The sequence below is a fragment of the Talpa occidentalis genome, unplaced genomic scaffold (genome assembly GCF_014898055.3).
Source record: "Talpa occidentalis isolate TD23 unplaced genomic scaffold, MPIMG_talOcc4v2.1 talOcc4.19, whole genome shotgun sequence".
Classification (NCBI taxonomy): domain Eukaryota; kingdom Metazoa; phylum Chordata; class Mammalia; order Eulipotyphla; family Talpidae; genus Talpa; species Talpa occidentalis.
The window spans coordinates 354,580-373,562 of NW_023601962.1; the positions used below are offsets into that span (position 1 = coordinate 354,580).

The 18,983-nt window shown below is 41.3% G+C and overlaps 1 pseudogene; it reads left to right on the forward strand.

Annotated features, from left to right (window-relative positions):
- Window positions 1–269: 269 nt before the first annotated feature.
- On the forward strand, window positions 270–16,777 carry LOC119250976 (nck-associated protein 1-like; annotated as a pseudogene).
- Window positions 16,778–18,983: the final 2,206 nt, after the last annotated feature.

Sequence of the window (18,983 nt, forward strand, 5' to 3'; positions counted from 1 at the left end):
TTTGATTTGGGCCCTAAATGCTGGGTGGGTTTAATGTTCAGTAAAAAGTGACAGTCATTCTTCATGGGGATAAAGAGGTGAAGAATAAAGGTGATCACATGTAGGCAATGGATACTTGCTTGTCTGGTATAGCGCTCTGCAGAAGACACTAGTGGAGGGTTAAGACCAAAAAGGTTGGCTCCGGACTCTGAAGAGCTTTGACAGCCTGTCCCTCTCCTCTGCCTCCACCCATTTCAGTCTGAGCAAAAAGAGGAAGTCTCCCCTGCTGAGTGTGCAAGAGGAAGCACAAGAATATTGTAAAGCCTGTGAGCCACAATGACTGCTTTAAGCCGTAAGCCAATTATGGAGGAAACAGGAAGACCAACACACCAACCAGGCTGGGTTCCTTTACCCAGCGGGTGTCACTGCCCAGGCTGAAGGTGTTTGGGAAGATCAGGCATTGCTGTCTGGATGCGCCTCTCTTGGTGGCCATCATGTCTTTAACCTCAGCCTACCAGCATAAACTGGCTGAGAAGCTCACTATACTGAATGATCGAGGCCAGTATATATAACATCAAGAAGGTAAGTATGAGCAACTGGTCTAGCGCTGATCTCCCCAGCAGTAGCAGGGTAGGAACCCTGAGGCCTGCAGCTCCTGTGTAGACTACCCAATCTGTCTGGTTTAACTCACCACCAGTAAGTCACATTATATAGGCCAGCTAGAACTGGGGTGCACAGGACAGTGTATGTTTTAGGGCTTCCCTTTCCTGGGTATGATTCTTACCCAAATGAAAGTGTTTTATTTCTTTATGGGTATTGGGGTAGAGATGGGGGTGGGAAATAATTGTGTTCTGAGTCTCTTGGATAAACGTCTGAGGTGTAGAGTTCTGGGTCTTATAATTTACTACCAATACCGCACACTTTGAAGAGATCCAAAGTTAGGTAGAACTTTGGCAAAAATTTTTCTATGAAAGTTCTTCCCCTAAAAGGAAAAATACATACGATATTTAGATTAAAAAGGGTAGGTGCCTTCTGGGTCTGAGACAGTTCATGCTGTGGTTGGGGATGTGTGTGTTTTGGACAGGAGCTTTGGAATTGGGAGAAGCTCTTGGCAAGAGCCAGGCAAGGGGCTGGACCAAGGGCAGGGAAGAGATGATGACAGGGCTGGGAGTCAGGAGTTCCTGGAAGAGGAAATGGGAGACTTGCGGGGGAACTTCTGTCCACTTTGTAATGAAACAAATCACCAGGAATGTGTTTTCTCTGTCTCCTGTCTCCTATAAATGCTCTTTGGGATGAGATACAACAGACATAATTGTGATACTGAGTCTCTTACAAAGTCTGCCTCCTGAGCAGCTGCTTTTCTCATTCTTTCCAGCTTTGGCTGAGGGGTAGGGAGAGAGCTTCCTCTTTGTGCTGGGGTCAGGCAGACACTAAACTTCACCTGTCAAGACAAGATGTCCAAAAAAAAAAAAAAGACAAGATGTCCAGATTACTTAGATCTTCTGATAGTTGACTTAATGTTCTGGAAATTGTTCCTGATGTACTCTTATGCTTTAACCCATGATAACAATTATGCTTTTTATAATTAATTCCCAGATTTCCCCTTTCCCTAAGGGAGAGAATGAGTGATGTAAGAGGAGATATGTTACTGAGGGACACGAGAAAGGGTTGCCATATATTGACATATAGCGTGGTTTATCTGTGCAGACTTGTTCAGATCCCAAATCTAAGCCATATTTCTTACTGGAAAAGTCCATGGAGTCATCTCTCAAATACGCGAACAAGAAATTTCCCAGCATAAATGTCTGAAACAGCATGGTGAGAACTTGGTGCCTCTTCTTTCCTTTCTCTGAAATAACTATGCTTGAATGTCTCAGGCTCTTCACTGTCACCAGCCTCTCTGTGAACTTGGCAGTGGGTGGAGTAGCTTCTTTTAGCTTTCCTAGACTCAACCACCAGGTGATAGGTTGTTAGTGTAAGGTATTTTGAGATAGGATGGAAACCTCCTGGGTAAATGGTAGCAAAGCATCTTGACATTTCTCTATAGGAGATTCATGAGAACACTGTTCTTATAGAGGAAGACATTTCTATCAGCCCAGCAGGGTGCAGATATTTTATTGTTGTTCCTGTTTCCCACAAAGCAAAATGTTTCTTTGCTAGTTGTTTTAGAACTACACTCTTCTCCCTTATGAAATGTTAGCCCTAGATTTCTTACCATCTTACCTGTAGCATCTTCTCATTCTGCCTCTTTTAACTTTGGTATAGTCAAACTCTTAGACTGAAAAGGACCTTGAATTTCCTCCTATTTAGCACTTTCTATAGCTAGTTGGGATTACATGCAACCATCATGCCTACATAGACAATTTCCTCTGTTTAAAGACCATTGGAACATTGAGATTTTCCAGCTTCCTCTGTCAGAGTGTTTTAATCTTCTTGAAGGACACATTTTGGGAATTAATCCCTGTTTTACTTAGGTTGCTGTGATCCATTGTTGTCATATTTTGTGTTTTGAAATTTTGTCCCTGTTTCTCTCAGCAACATTTAGGGCCCATACATCGGGAAAAAAACAGAGATTATTAGATTCCTGACCAACTTCTACCAGTCATTTGTGGATGTCATGGAATTTCGGGTGAGTCCTCCTAGCCCAGGTCCCCTGTGTAGACATTGACCTTCAGAGACTAGAGAATGTTCATTTTTGTCACTTAATATTGTTTCTTGAAAATATAAGAAAGATGTACTGATATGAAGAATACAACTGATATGAATACAACTGATATGAAGAAGAACACAACTGATATGAAGAATACAACTAAGAAGTTGTATTGTTAAATGAAAGCCATTTGCTGAATAGTATATGATACAATTATATTTTATAGTATATTTTATAGTATATGATACAATTTTATAGTATATTTTATAGTATATGATACAATTATATTTTATATAAAAAGACATGCAAGCTATATACACATAGAATCAGTATACATGTAGGAAAGATTTGGAGTATTATGAATTAAAATGTTAAAAATAGCTACCTTTGGGGCAGATTATGATTGACTTCTATATTTCAGTTTAAATATTAAAGAATTCCCCCCAATATCTTATTACAATTCTACTGAAAAATTCCAAGAGTAGTGCAATGAATATTGTTCTACTCTTTCCCTGGATTTCCTTATTGTTTGTACTTTTCCATGTTTACTTACCTTTCTTTATTTTTTTCCTAAACCATTTGAGTTAGTTGTAGACATGATGTCTCCCTCCATAAGCACTTTTAGCATACATCTGCTAAGACCAAAAATACACTCTTACATAACCCTAACACAATTATGTTACTCAGGAAATGTAAGGTTACTACAATATTATTACTTAATATATAGGCCATTGGTGTGAGCCAGGCTACTCATGCTGTTTGATAAAGTCCAGGCATAGGGGAAATTCCTGAAAAATAGGGAAGCTCCGCAAACGGCTCCTGCTACTTCCTTTCATTTGTTTATGGCAGTTATTGAAACCATGGAAATTTTCTATAAGCTGCAGAATAACACAATGAGTGTTGGCATCAATGCCTGTTTCAGTAATGCACACGTCAGTAGTTTGAGAAATGTAACTTCCAACACAATTGATAGTGAAATGGTTTCCAATATTTCTCCCCATCCTTGCAATTCAGTTACCATGAGTAACACTGAGTTCTTTAACAAGCCACACTTGATAGAACTGTTGGAACTGAGCCCGGTAAAAGTCCCCATTAAAGAAGACTCCTAGGCGCCCCAGAGATGAAGTAGTCTGAGAAAAACACACCACATACTGTTCCCATGGTACAGGGACCCTTTGACTCTATATAGAAAATAGGAAGCTGCCCTCGATCTTACAATGCCTGCTTAATCTTTAGTTAGTTAATTGGCTTGACCGCATTAATCACACTCTGCCTAGCAACTGTTTCTATTTCTGAGATGTGAATGCTAGTTAAGGAAAAATGTAGTCAAGTTAATCATAGACTAGGAGAATTGAAAAGGGGGGCTGTGCACTGATTGATGATCAATAAATTCTGAAACAATGTAAAAATAAAATCTCATGATTGCATGATGTAATGATCAAATAACAATTTTTGATGTATAAATAAAGCTCCGCTGAGGCTATCAGTAGGAGATGCTTGCACCCTGATTGAGTGTCTGTGTCTCCTCATTCTCCAACGCCATCCTTTCCTTCATGTACCCTACCTCGGCTGGAGTTAGACTCCGGCAGGCCATTCACATTTCACGTTCACATTTCTCTAGTTCTCTCAAGGATGATACATCAAATTTAGTTGTCATGACTCTTTAGTCTTTGAACAAGAAAAGTTTCCAGCCTTCTTTGTATTTCGAGGCTTCTGAAATTTCAATGGATTTACCACTTATAATGTATGACTTTGGGCTGCAAACTCCTTCACTCCCAGTTTCTTTACCTATAAATGGGCAAATAAAATTTACTCTATGGGGTTTTGTGAGAATTAAATGAAATAATGTGTGGAAAATATCATACTCAGTATTTAGCAGATAGTAAAGTAATAGGCCAACAGATGTTAATTCCATTCATTCTTGTTTTTAGAATATAAGGCCTGTATGGTGACATTGATTATGTGGGTGACTAAAAGTGAACCGCTGTTATATCCCATAGGAGCTGAGTTGTAGAAATCAGTTGTAGGCAGGCCCTCCTAGCAACTGAGGCAGCATAGACCTAGACATAGGTGTAGAAGTCATATAGCACAGAAGAAGACCATGGGCTCTGGGCTCCAATTCTGGTTCTGTCCCCTTCTAGCTTTGTGATTTGGAGTAAGTTTCTGAACTGCTCCTAGCCTCAGTTTCCCTATATGTTAGTTTAGATATTTTAGTTAGTTTAGCCTTGTTGGGACAGTAACTCAGAAACATCTTTTCCCCATATATTTTGACAAATGTTTGACAAATGTGCATACCTGTGTAACCACTGCCATAATCAAAGGAAAGGACACTTTAATTAGCATAGCACAAAGTTTCTTTGTGCCTAACCCCCCACACCTCATTTAGTCCCTGCCTTTCCAACTCCTAAGAGATCAGCTTTCCAGATTAGATTTTTCTTTATTCTAGAGCTTATGAATAGAGTCTCTATGGCATGTTCTCTTTTGTGTCTGACTTCTTTCACTCAGCATAATGTTTTTGAGATTTATGTATGTTGATTTATGCATTTTTAAAGATGTATTTATTTATACAAGAACTGGGGTACAGGCCGGAGGGGCAGGAGGGTGAGAAGATTCACCAGAGACAGTGGGGAACAGAACAGGCAGACGGACCAAAAACACTGCTGAGCGGAGCAGCAGGTGAGACAAGAGAGGTCTGCTGCGCCATGTGGGTATCTCCCTGGCCGGCTGGGAATTGAACCCATACTGTAGAGGCTGCAGACAGCTTCACAGTGCAGCATTCAATGCGCTGCACCACAGGGGAGGCCTTGTTTCATGCATTTTTTATTCATTTCCTCATTTAGCTAAGTACTATTTCAGTGTATAGATATAATTTGTTTATTCATTTACCTGTTGATGGGCATTTTAGCTAGTCCAGCTTTTAGTCATGAGGTGTAACTTGCTGTAAACATTTGTGTACAGATCACTGTGGGAACATATTTTTCATTTTACGTGGGTAAATAAACTAGAAGCTGAATTGCTAAATTATAGGGTGTTTGTATGTTTAATTTCATAAGAAATGACCAAATTTTTTTTCCAAAGTCATTGCTCCATTTTTCCAAATCCACATTCTTTTTTTTTTTTTTTAAAGATTTATTTATTTATTTATACAAGCACTGGGTACAGTCAGAAGTGCGGGAGGGTGAGAGAATTCACCAGAGCCAGAGTGGAGAGCAGAGCAGGCAGACTGACGAAGTACACTGCTGAGGGGAGCGGCGGGTGGTAGGAGAGGTCTGCGCGCCATGTGGGACCCTCACCCCGCGGCCGGGGATCGAACCAGCGCTGCAGAGGCTGCGGGCAGCTTCGCAGCCCAGTGCTCAACCGCTGTGCCACGGGGGAGGCCCCAACTCCACATTCTTATTGGCACTTGCTATTATCTGAATCAAATTTTAGCCATGATAGTAGGTATGAGGTGGTATCTTATTGTGCTTTTAATTTTCATTTCCCTGATGACTAATATGATTGAGCATCTTTTCATGTGCTTATTGACCATTTGTATGTATTTTTTTATTGTAAGTTAGCTTTTGGCAATGCATAAAACACACTCTTTGATCAAGCAGTTCTGCTTTTGTAGAAATAAAAGTGCCAACGTGCAGTGAATAGGCCAGGAATTGGGAACAAAGCAAAAGTTCATCACTATGAAAAAGACTGCATGTGGTATGGCCCATCAGGTGATCTACGTTTTGTGGCTTCTTTTTAATGGAAAAAGATCACTCCTGCCACTCAGATGATAATATATGAAAGTGTGTGTCATTGAATAATGTCTTGTGCTTGTGGAAATGCAGGCTTTGAGCCACAGAAAGAGAGAGGAGGGATAATTCATCAGTGCCTGCCTCACTTAGGTTACTCAGTGACTCTTTGGACCTCTGAAGGAGAGAACCCATCCCCTCAAATTTTGGTAGGAAGATGCCATCTTCTCTTTGTTCATTCTCACCTCCAATTCTCCTCCCAGAATCATGTATATGAACTGCTCAACACCACTGATGCCTGCCAGTGCCATTTTGATATCGTAAGATTCTTTGCAACTCCTTTTTTTATCCTAGAGCCACAGAAAAGACCAGGTCTTTGTTGGGACAGTGTGGGGTGGGATGGGACTGGGGGAAATGACTATTTCATTCCAGGGCTATAATTCTTTTGTAAAAAGTGCTGAAGTGAAAGTGTATTCAAATGTTCAAGAGATTAGCAATGTGATTTATTTAATATAAAAATTACCCAAGAATCTTATTTTACTTTCTCCAACTCCTAAACGCTACCTTATTTCCTGTCCTCCTTGTATCTTGAGCCCACTTTTAGCCCCTGACTTTTGGTCCAGTGTTCTCAAGATCCTTTAAGAGTCTGGTATTCTCTGGTATGGTTGGGAAAATAGGGATCAATTGGCTTTCCTTGGGTTCCTGTGTATTTTCTTTGTAGAATCTTAACTTTGACTTCACTCAGAGTTACCTGGACCTGATTGTGACTTACACCTCAGTTATTTTACTTCTGTCATGGATTGAGGATCGAAAAGTACTCATTGGCACATACAGCTGTGCTCACGAGATGCTGCACGGGCATAGGTGAGTCACAGGGATATGTGAGGGGAAACGCTCAAACGTGGTGCCATGAGGTAGGAGGTCGATATAAAGAAATAGAGCCCACACTTTCTCATATGAGAATAGTCATCTACGTGATGACCCAGGCAAAATAAAACAATGGAGACTACTTATAAGGGTGTACACCAACAAGCGACTCTTCTGTGTAGGGAACTCTTAAATATTTGCTAGTGGATCATCCAAGTTTGCATTGTTTCTGATTAATATTTATCCTGGACTGTCTTCTATTTTGCATTTCAGGTTATTGTAAAAGGACCTGTCTCAAATTATCTGATTCTATCTAATCATATTTTAGTATCCCGGGGCATGGAGTGAGTTTTCTGCATAGGCAATTCAGTGTAGCATGTTTATATTTAGAAGTGGTAGAGAGGCCAGTCGACCTTTATCCTGTATGCAGACATAGGTTTATATCATGGTTAAGGGAGGCCTGTAACTCCTTTTTCCTGTGCTTGCTTTTAGTGATTCCAGTTTTGCCCGCCTGGGTCAGATGGTCTAGGAGTATGACCAGCCTCTGAAGAAACTGACAGAAGAGTTTCGGCCTCACACAAAGGCAAGTTCCCTGAATGAGTGGAGAGTTCCTCAGGCAGAAGTGTGCTATCTCTGTTACTGACACCAAGGATTTTTTGTGTCCTCACAGGCTGTGAGTGAGGCCCTCCTCTCTCTATACTTCCTCTTTGTCCGAAGGAACCAGGGGGCTGAGCAGTGGTGCAGTGCCCAGGTTCTAAGCCTCACTAGCAGCCTAGCAGCCATGATTTACCCTGATAATTCAGACATAGTGAGTTCCCTTTTCCTCTTGTTAGGGGAGCCATTCATTTGCCAAGGCCATCTCTGTAATAATGCTGCTTCAGGAAATATCAGCCCCAAAGTACTCAAACCTACTTTGAAGATACACCTCAAGACTGATCATTTCTTGTAGCTAAAAAATTATGGGTAGGTGGGAGCTTTTGTTTGGATCAGAATTAGTAGATGCCTGCACCTAGAAGGAATTTAGTAAATATTCACAGAATGAACAAATGGGTGAAACTGAGTCAGTAGGCACCTATTCAGCCAACAGGATCTTGAGTGTAGCATCAGTTAGTTTAACTGTTTTTTTTTTAAATATTTATTTATTTATTTATACAAGCACTGGGTACAGTCAGAAGCGCGGGAGGGTGAGAGAATTCACCAGAGCCAGAGGGGAGAGCAGAGCAGGCAGAATGATGAAGTGCACTGCTGAGGGGAGCAGCGGGTGGCAGGAGAGGACTGCGTGCCATGTGCCATTTGGGACCCTCTCCCGGCAGCCGGGGATTGAACCGGCACTGCAGAGGCTGCGGGCAGGTTTGCAGCCCAGCACTCAACCGCTGCGCCACCAGGGAGGCCCTAGTTAACTGTTTTTATTCAACTACTACATGGGCCCAGCAGCCTTGCTTCAAGGCACTCATAGGGAAGATGTGCCATTTATTCATACGAATACAGTTGATGGGGTCGCCCTGGTGGTGTAAGGATTAAGTCTCAGCACTATCAAGCTATTGCAAGCCACTGCGGCCTGAGTTCCCCAGCCAGGGAGCTGACACACATGGTGCAGCTGACCTCTCCTATCTTGCCCGCTTCCCCCCTCAGCAGTGTATTTCAGTAGATCTGCCTGTTCTGCTCCCCACTCTGTCTCTGGTGAATTGTCTCACTCTGCCCCCCCCCACCACCTCTGGCCTACAACCCAGTTCTTGTATGCATAAATACATAAAATAAATCTTTAAAAAAATACAACTGATGGTAAGGATGAGTGAGAAGTGCCAAATAAGTGATTTGTACTTTCAGTGGTAAAAGGATCCAAAGGAGTGGAGAAATCATGAAGAGGTTTTGAATCTTGCTCTTCTGTTATCAAAAGCATCTGAACTGTTGGAAAGCAGTTCTGTGAAACCTTTTGTTTGTTCTGACTTCCAGCTATCCTCTTCTTTTCTTCATCTCACCTCCAGAGCCTCACGCCATTATATAGCATATTTCCGAGCTAGTTTACCAGACCTAATCCAGTCTGGTAAGATAAAGTTGGCTTTGATACTCAAATACTAATTTGATTACCTTTGTTTTTATATTTTTTAAGATTTATTTTATTTATTTATGCATACAGAGCTGGGATGTAGACCAGAGGTGGGGGATGGTGGTGAGAGGATTTACAGGAGACAGAGTGGGGAGAAGAGGTGGAACTACTAAAATACACTGCTGAGGGGAGCAGAAGGTGATACAGGAGAGGTCTCTTCTGCCCTGTGGGTCAGCTCCCTGGCCAGGAATCAAACTCAGGCCACAGTGGCTGGCAATAGAATGATAGTGCTGAGACTTTAACCCCAGTGCCACCAGGGAGACCCCCTAACTTGTTTAACTTTGTCTTCAGTGTGTAAGTCTTTGGGGGAAGAACAAATCAAATAACCACTCGACCATCTCTGTCTTCTCACAGATGGCATGTGAATACCTGTCTGTGGAAGTGATGGAGTGTTGGATTATCAGTAAGTTTTGTGGGAGGCGGTGGGGGTAGATGTAGCAACATGTTACATGGAGAGTGAATTCTAAAAGGCTTCCTCTGCACTGTTTACCCACCTACAGTTGGGTTTCTTCTTTGTCATGGGTACCTCAACTCCAACACCCAGTTCCAGAAGCTGTGGAAGCTGTCTCCCTGTACATCACCCTCATCTGGAAGGACATGCTGCAGGTGCACAGGGTCACTGAGGAGCTGTTTAGCAGTTGCAAAGGATGAGAGACAAGAGAACCAAACTCATCTTCTTTTGGGGATGGTTAGTTCCTCCATCAGTGTTCTGATTACATACATGGTGGTAAGGATCAGTTCTAATCACTGAAGAAATATTTATTGAACACCTGCTATTTACTAGGCACGCCACTAGGTTTTAGGGATACATCGATTAATGTAATAGTATAGAGCGTGGACTCTGAAACCTGACAACCAGGGTTTGGATTTCAGCTCCACCACTTACAGACCATGTGATTTGGGGCAGTGTGTGTGTGTGTGTATAAAGCATACATATTTTTTCAACTTTATATTAGCAGTTTTTGAAAAGCAGAGAGAGGTCAGGGAAGGGTGTTGAGAAGAAGAGAGAAAACAGAAGTCAAGGGAAGAACACATTCCAAGAAGAAAGTCCTGGTTATCTGTGTTAGATGATGTTGAGAGGTCAAATAAAATGAGGACTGCAAAGTGTTGATTGGATTTGACTATCAAGATGTCTAAGTTGTGGACAACTTGAGTTGAATAGTGAGATTGAGAGCTTGACTGTAGTGGTTTAAAAGCAAATGGGGAGGCAAGGTATTTAATAAGTAACTCAAGAAGTTTAACCAAGAGGGGAAGAACAGAGAGAGTTATAGTGAGGAAGTGTTGGATGAGGAAGGGCTCAAATACCTTTTATTATTGCAAAACTAAGCTTCAGAAATGTAAAAAGTACAATGTGGAAAACTGACCGGACTCTCACCAAGGTAGAACTGGAATGATGCTTTAATTTGAGAGCAGGGCCTGTGTCATATTTATGTGCTGCTGCTTTTCCCTCTTTCAAACCTGGAAGAGAACTTCAACTTAAAGTTGCACAGGAAGTTTGCAGGAGCAGGGGACAGGAAGTCTAGTCTCCGCTGTGCCATTATAACCCTCTATGGCCCTGGGAAAGTGATTTTTCTTCCCTATGTATTATTTTCTTCATCTGCAAAGTAATGAAGAAGTGAATGGTCTCTAAGATCTATGAGTCTCTTATTAATAGGCCAGGGTAAGAAGTAGGGTTTGGAAAGGTCCTGACAGTGAGGGCTGCCCATACTTTCCCTAGTCTGTAGTCTGGAAGCTCTGAGAACTGGGAAGGTACGACAAGACCTCTAACTGATGGTGTAGTCAGCGCCACTGTGCATGTGTGGCTCTGCAGTAATGGCAAGCACATGGCAGACATCAAGGAGAGCAAGGAGTATGTTATTGTGAAAAGGTAAGGTGGGAAGCAGGTTCTACAAGAGGGGAGGGACTAGGAGCCTCTCTTGACCTCTGTTCTCACCTGAGATACCCACAGTTTCTGTACTGTATTATTCCTTCAAGAACCCATGGGAGTATAAAAGGTCCCAGGTTATTCAAAAGCTGAGAACCCTTGCTCTTAATTATTTTCTGAATAGACAGTCAACAGAGCATGACCTGGTTCCAGTCATTGTTTTGCAACCAAGCAGCTGTGCAGAGGCACGCTATGGGGGCTCTGTTTCCCATCTCCTGTGTGCTATTGCTTCACATTGTGTTTTCCTACCAAGTCTTACTTTAACATTGAACCTTCTCCTGCCTGACACCCTTTCCTAAATGCAGGCTCTTCTGCACTGCCTTTCAGCGATCTTAAGGGGAGTGGAAAGTTGATATTCTTTGGTTTCCTTTCCCAGTGGCCAGTTTCTGCGGATAGCAGTGAAAGAGCTGGAGACTGTGCTAACTGATGAACCAGGACTGATGGGTCCCAAGGCAAGAGAAAGCAATGTTGGGAGGGGAAGGATGGCCAGTAGTAAAAGATTCTGTATGGGAAATGACTTGGTATTCATGAGTTTTTGCCTTTCCCAGTCTTTTGTGATCTATTTGTATAATTATATATGATTTCTTTGACACTTAATGGGAACCCCCAAAACTTTGTATCTTTCCTTTTTTTTTAACACTGTCATAGTATATAATGCATTTTAGCCATTTGTGTAATTACCTTACCCTCTGTTTGAGTATGAACTAATTAAGGCAGTTTGCTTTTATTTTAACCATATAAATACTTAGTATTTCTGAAATTTAGTTTGATAGGGAGGAAAGGGTATTGATGATTGTTAGCTATCTCAACATTATGTCCATCTGATTCTGTGTGAAATAGTTTTTTGTGAGTCTCTGTTTTTTATTGGGCACTATTGTTGGTGTGGCTAAAAATTGTATCCATATGGGTATTCTCATACAGTTTTCTCTGCGCTTTGAAACCCACTTTTAACTTTGAAAATTCTCATAGTCCATTCCTTCTGTTAGGCCCTTTAAGCTTTCATGGCCCTGTCCTTCATTCATGATGAGGTCACCTGGCTGGTTCGTCACACAAAAAAATGTCACTAAGACAAAGACACCAGAGGACTATGCTGACTCGTTAGTTGACATGGTTAAGAAACTTGACCTTCAGTGAGATTGGGGAAATGGACAGGGAGCTATCACATGACCTCAGAGACTCAATTTCTGCCCTGTTATCACTGTCTCTGTCTCAGTTCATATTTATAGTCTCATGCATCTCTCTGTTCTCATCCTTGACTTGGTAGGAGCATTGCAGAGCTGCCTTTCCTATTGGAGGAGATTAGGGCTCTGATCTGAAGAAACGTCAAAGTGATCCAGCAGTACCACCTTCAGTACCTGGCCAGATTCAATGCCCTTGTGCTCAGTGATGCCATTCAAGTATGTTTAATTGATAATACTTTGGAAAGTATTAGTATTTCTGAAATTTGATGTGTGATGTGTGATGTGTGATGCCTGGTAATTTCCCCTGCATATCCACTTTGGATCTCATGCTGTATATATTGTATGTCAAAATGCCTGTTTTTCCCTCTACATTTGTTAAAAGAAAATGGACAAATAAACTCAGCAGCCTTTTTATTTTTTAATACATAAAGCTACATAGAAACAGGAGAGAAAAATAAAGAAGAATTGGGTGCTAGTGTGGCAGGGAACTCAGGAAGTTTGCTCCATCTCTTGCTTGATTCTTGCTGTTTGTGACACTCAGTTCTTCACCTTCATACATGGGCTTGAGTCTGGGGGTTCTTGTTTCTATGCTGGTGGAATATATGCCGCCTTGCTGGTAACTCCAACTTCTCTTTTAGAACATTTCTGTGTGTCCTGAGGAGGAGTCCATCATCGTGTCCTCATTTGCCAGCACTCTCTCTTCTCTGGATCCCAAACAAGGTAAGTGGAGGCCAGTGGAAGAGGCAGGGTATGTGTGTGGGGGAGCTTTTTTTTTTTTCTGACCTGTTGAGGTCAGGAATGGGATAAGATGACTTTGAAGAGTACCTATCATTCTGTGCAGTTGGATATTAGGCTGTTGTTTTATTTTTTTCTTGTAAACATCTGTTTTTCTTACAGTTGATAATGGAGAGAAATTTGAATTCTCTAGATTGAGGCTGGGCTGGTTCCACCTACAGATCTGTCTGTTCTTGTTAATAGTCCCTCATTCTCAAGCTCTTCCCTCCCCATGTCTTTTTACCACCTCTGTTCTGCTATATGGAGCAATTCAACATAGAAAACCAATTATTGGACAGGATAAACCCCAGTCTAACTGTAGTCCCAACACTGGGCGCCCTTTTTATTGATCTTGTTTTTCTCCATCCTTTTCTCAACTCCAACCATAGGCATATACCAGTGTGGCTAAGGCACCCCTGCACCTCCATGAGAACCCTGACTTAGCCAAAGTGATGACCTCATCATCTTTCACTCCCAAATGCTGGACTAAGTAGAGAAAATGTTGGTGGAAACTTCAGACCTGTCTACTTTCTGGTATGTCCTCATTCAGAACTCTTTTTTAAAAAAAATATTTTATTTTATATAATTCTTACATCATTTTTCATTTTTGCACAATGTATACATTTTCATTTTGGTTATATTCCCCATACAATTGCAACCCCTTCCCCTTATTTTGACCCTAGTCCTTCTTCTCCCTGCCCTTCCCCCACCCTTAGTGTGTCTCTGGTTTACAGTTGCTTGTTGATTTTGATTTTTACTTTATTATAATTGCTGCATTGCTGGTGGGAGTGCAAACTGGTCCAACCACTATGGAGAGCTGTGTGGAGATTTCTTGACCTACTAAAGATAGAACTTCCATATGATCCAGCAATTCCACTCCTATGTATTTACCCAAAGGACACAGAAACATTAATTCCAAAGGGCACCTGCATCCCTATGTTTATAGCAGAACTCTTTTTAAAGACACTTGGCCTCTTGCCAGGCTGAAACCAAGCCAACCTGGGGGCAATGACCTGGTTGGTGGGTCCTCCCCCTTGTGCTTATGACTACAGGACATGATCCCAAAGCAGGCACAGTGTGAACCAATCACAGGATTTATTTACACAAGGAGGGGGAAATTGGGGGGGTGAAGATTTATAGGCTGGCACATAGCCAGATGCTGTCTCTCCTACCCCTGATAGCATCCACTGAGCAGAGACTGAGGTCCAAGCCAAAGCCGTATGTAACAAGCTGATGGCTTCTCCATAGACACCCCTGCTCCCCAGCAGTGTAACCTCCAGAAGCCCAGCAGCTTACCAGCAGCTTACCCAGCAGCTTACCTCAGAAACCCCAAAAGTTTAACTTCCCCAAAACCTCAACAGTTAACTGTCAGAAGCCCTAGTTGTTTAACTGCCAGAAGCCTCAGCTCCGGCCCTGGTTCCCATCAGCCCCTGCTTGGGGGGTGGAGTCTGAGAAGCTTCACCTCTTACCATGAAGTTGAGTCAGCTCTACTTTCTATCATCAGTTTGGCTCTGGGCGCCACCTTCTGACTTGAAGGTTGCTCCTCACTATTTTTCATACATAGCTTTGGAGTAATTCCCCAAGACAAAGGAAAATTCTTGTTTTCTTTGTGATTGCCTTAAAGGAAGATATTTAAGCTCAATAGCTCACTCATTTCAGTTGCTACCAAGTGATAGGAACACAAAGTTGATTCCCTTTGTTTCTGGTTTTCTTTAGGAAAGTCATCTGGGTACCATACAGCCTTCCTTGCTTGGGGATCACTCGTCAATACATCAGTCCATTTTCCTCTCACTGTTATCTTTAGAACCTTTTTTAGTTTTACTTTTTCTCAGAATATTGGACTTAAAAAGAGACATAGGGAATTTGGAGGCTTAGGGGAGAGAACTGAAAGTAGTTGAGAGAGCTGGAGAATATGATCTTTAAAGATGAAAATTAGTTTTTCTTCATTAGGTATCGTTCACATATGCTAATGCTGACCACTGTTGTGCATAACTCTGCCATTTGTGGGACCAAACAGCTATACAATATGTTATCTCTGCTCTCTGTAGTCATTGTAGGTGTGAACAGGACATCAACATAGAATTACAAATGTAAGGAGCGTAACAAGAGAGAACATGAAGTTGAGAGGATATAAGGTTGAGAAAAATCAGTCTCATGAAATTAATCTGAGAGTTTTTCTGGAAACTGACCATCAAAATTTGAGAGGGATGTAAATTAGTACAGTAGATCTCAGCATTATGATTTGACCACTATACCATCAAATCACTTTATCGAGAGTCATCCCTATTAAAATATAAATCCCTTTATGATTTAATATTCACCATGTGATTGCTGCCAACTGGACCATGTGAGTGGGACATCTGTGGTCATAGTATTTGAATAACTGTTAGCATGTGAGCCAACGTCCACATGTTTATCCAGTTTGATAATCTTTGGTTGCATGGGTTCACAGTTTTTTATTTTTTTAGATTTTTATTTTATTTATTTATGCATACAAGAGCTGGGTGTAGGCCAGAGGTGCTGGGGGGCAGGGTTGGAACATCCACCAGAGACAGAGTGGGGAACAGAACAGGTGGTTTGACTGAAATACACTGCCGAGGGGAGCAGTGGGGAGACAGGAGAGGTCTGCTGCACCATGTGGGTAGCTCCCTGGCCAGGGATTCAACTCATTCTGCAGTGGCTGTGGATAGCTTCATAGTGCTGAGACTATGTTGTGCCATACTGTTGTGCCTCCTCGGATGCCCCTTCAATTTTTTTAACTTTACTTTTTTTGGACCAGGCAAGGTTTATTACAGGAGCATGCATGAGGGAATTGATGCACATTTTTTTTTAAGATTTATTTATTTTGGGCCTCCCCAGTGGTGCAGCGGTTGAGCGCTGGGCTATGAAGCTGCCTGCAGCCTCTGTAGCGCCAGTTCGCTCCCCAGCTGCCGGTGAGGGTCCCACATGGTGTGCAGACCTCTCCTGCAGTGCCCACTGCTCCCCTCAGCTGTGTATTTTGTCAGTCTGCCTGTTCTGTTCCTCATTCTGGCTCTGGTGAATTCTCTCACCCTCCCGTGCTTCTGACTGTACCCAGTGCTTGTATGAATAAATAAATAAATCTTTTAAAAAAAGTTGTTTTAAAAAAAGATTTATTTATATATACAAGAACCAGGGTACAGGCCAGATGCGTGGGCTGGTGAGAGGAATCACCAGAGACAGAGTGGGGAACAGAACAGGCAGACTGACGAAATACACTGCTGAGGGGAGCAGCGGGCGCAGCAGGAGAGGTCTGCCACACCATGTGGGACTCTTGCCAGTGACCGGGAATCCAACTGGCACTACAGAGGCTGCGGGCAGCTTCACAGCCCAGTGCTCAACTGCTGCGCCACTGGGGAGGCCCAAACCCTATATTCTTTAAATAGAAGTAAAAAGCCAAGCTGGGAGCTCCAAATTGTGATTTTTATCTGCCATGCAGGTTTAATTGAAGAATTTTAGCATTTAATAGGAAAAACTTTTTCTCCAATAAAAGGGTATTAAATATATTTTATATTTTTGGTTTTCAGGAAAAAAGAAAGTGATGGTTTTTAACTCCTTATATTTAATGTGTATTATTTGCAAATATTGTTATCGTTTGCATCTACAAGTGTATTAGTTCCATAAGAGATGTAAATTGTCTCCATAGTTCTTTACCCATAGTGACATATCAAAAGAATAGAGACTGGTAAATCATTTTTCCAGGCAAATGCAATGATTGTGCAGAGGAAAGCCTCTTGGATGTTAATACTGTAAGAAAATTTATTCCTGTAGCATAGTGCTCACTCTCACCTGTTCTGCCTGTTCATGTGTTGCAGTATTGCTATTCATTACCGACTTCTAGGGTTCTGTGTCTAATTTTCACTTGGTTCTAATTGTCCTGGAATGTATTGAATTAATGGGTTTATAGGTCTGATTCAAAACTGGAACAAAATATGGGAAATTGTTGAGCAGCATATTTCCAATGAATTTGCCCCTTTTTACTTTGTGCACCATTTTCTTTTTTCTTTTCTTTTTTCTTCTTGTTTTTTCCAGACTAGCTGTATCTTCCCTAATTCCATATGCTCCCAAGTGACATGTTTCATACAAGTTGTTGATATAAAGAGATTAGCACTCTTCACTTTTCTCTTTATCTATTTTTGTTTGTTTATATTCCAAAGTCAGCAGTGTTTCCTTCTTTTATTTTTCTTTCTTTTGTTTCCTTCCTTTTGCTTCCTTCCTCCTTCCTTCTCTCCCCCCCTCCCTTCTCTCCTTCCGTCCTCTTCCCTGCTCACTTCTCCCTGTACCTTTCCTCTTACCCCCACTTTGGCATAGAAACCTGTTATCTAATTATTTTGCAAACACATTTTCCTCATTCTGTTGAATCTCCCTGACCACACCTGTGTTCAAATCAAACTCTGCTGTTTGTGATGTGTTGTTCTTTCATTTTCCTATAATACAATTTATCACCTGTGGTCCTTGGGTCTGGACCTTTGAAAGGACAGAGAGTCGAATGTGTTCCTGTGTTAGCAGATATCTACGTGGAATCTTCCAGATATAGAAAAACTACATTGCTTTACTTAAAATTTCTCTCTGCTTAGTATATTAACATTTTAATTTTTTGACGTTTCAACTTCAATGTAACAATTCAAGATACAAATTATGGAACACTTTTGATGGTTGAAGTATTTTTCATGTTATGTAATTAGCATCTTCATCCCTTAATAATCACTTCTCACAAATGACTGCTTACTTTTCATATACATACATGTTTAGAAAATTCCAAAGTTGTTCTGTATGATCCCCAAGCACCCAATATTTTGCATCTTTACCAACATGGATCTTCTTTATTCTTGCTTGTTTTGAAATGAGGATTTAGCATGGCTCCCCATATATCATATTGGTAAACTATTATATCGATTTAAGCTGTTTTCTCTCCTTTAACTCAGTTACAGAACCCTAAGAATCATCTTAGAGTGCTTTTTCCCCTCTTACTCTCCTCCTATAATCCATCAGAAAAAATTGTCTACTCAAACTTCAAAACACATCCAAGCCTTTTGGTTACCTGTTACCACCACTAACTGCTCTTCCAGCCCATCACTATCCTATCTCATCTGGAACACAACAGTATTTTCCCTTCTCTCTTTTTTGATATAATTTTTATTGAAGTAACATTGGTTATATAACAATACATAAGATTAATGTGTGCCATTCTTGCTTCAGTGTATATATTCTCAACCTAACAGCTAGAGAGATTTTTATAAGACATCATGCCCATTCTAAAACCTCCTACTGGGTTTTCCTAACACTTAAGTGGCAGAAGGTCCTATGTGATGTGTCCCTTAGCTGCCACTCTTCCCTCATCTCCTGCAGGCTCCCTCTGGCATGTCATGCCCCAGTCACACTAACCTTTTTGCTTTTCCAGAGATATGCCAAGCTCCTACCTGCCAGAGAGTCTTTCTTTCCCTTATTGTTTCCTGTCTCCAACACTCCATCTTCGTGCAAGTACTCATATGGCCAATTTCCTTGCATCATCCAGACCATACTGATAGGTACATCTTACCTGTGTTATTTCCTTTTTAGCCTTTGCTATTTGTGAAAACATGTATATTTTTCCCTTATTTCTTTGTCTTATTTTTAGAATATAAAGCTTTTATCAGATAAGAAATTTTTTTAATATTTCTAAACTAACCAACAGTGTTTGAGATTGTTTCCTTAAATTCTTTTTTTTTTAAGATTTATTTATTCATGCATACAAGAACAGGGGTACAGGCCAGATGCA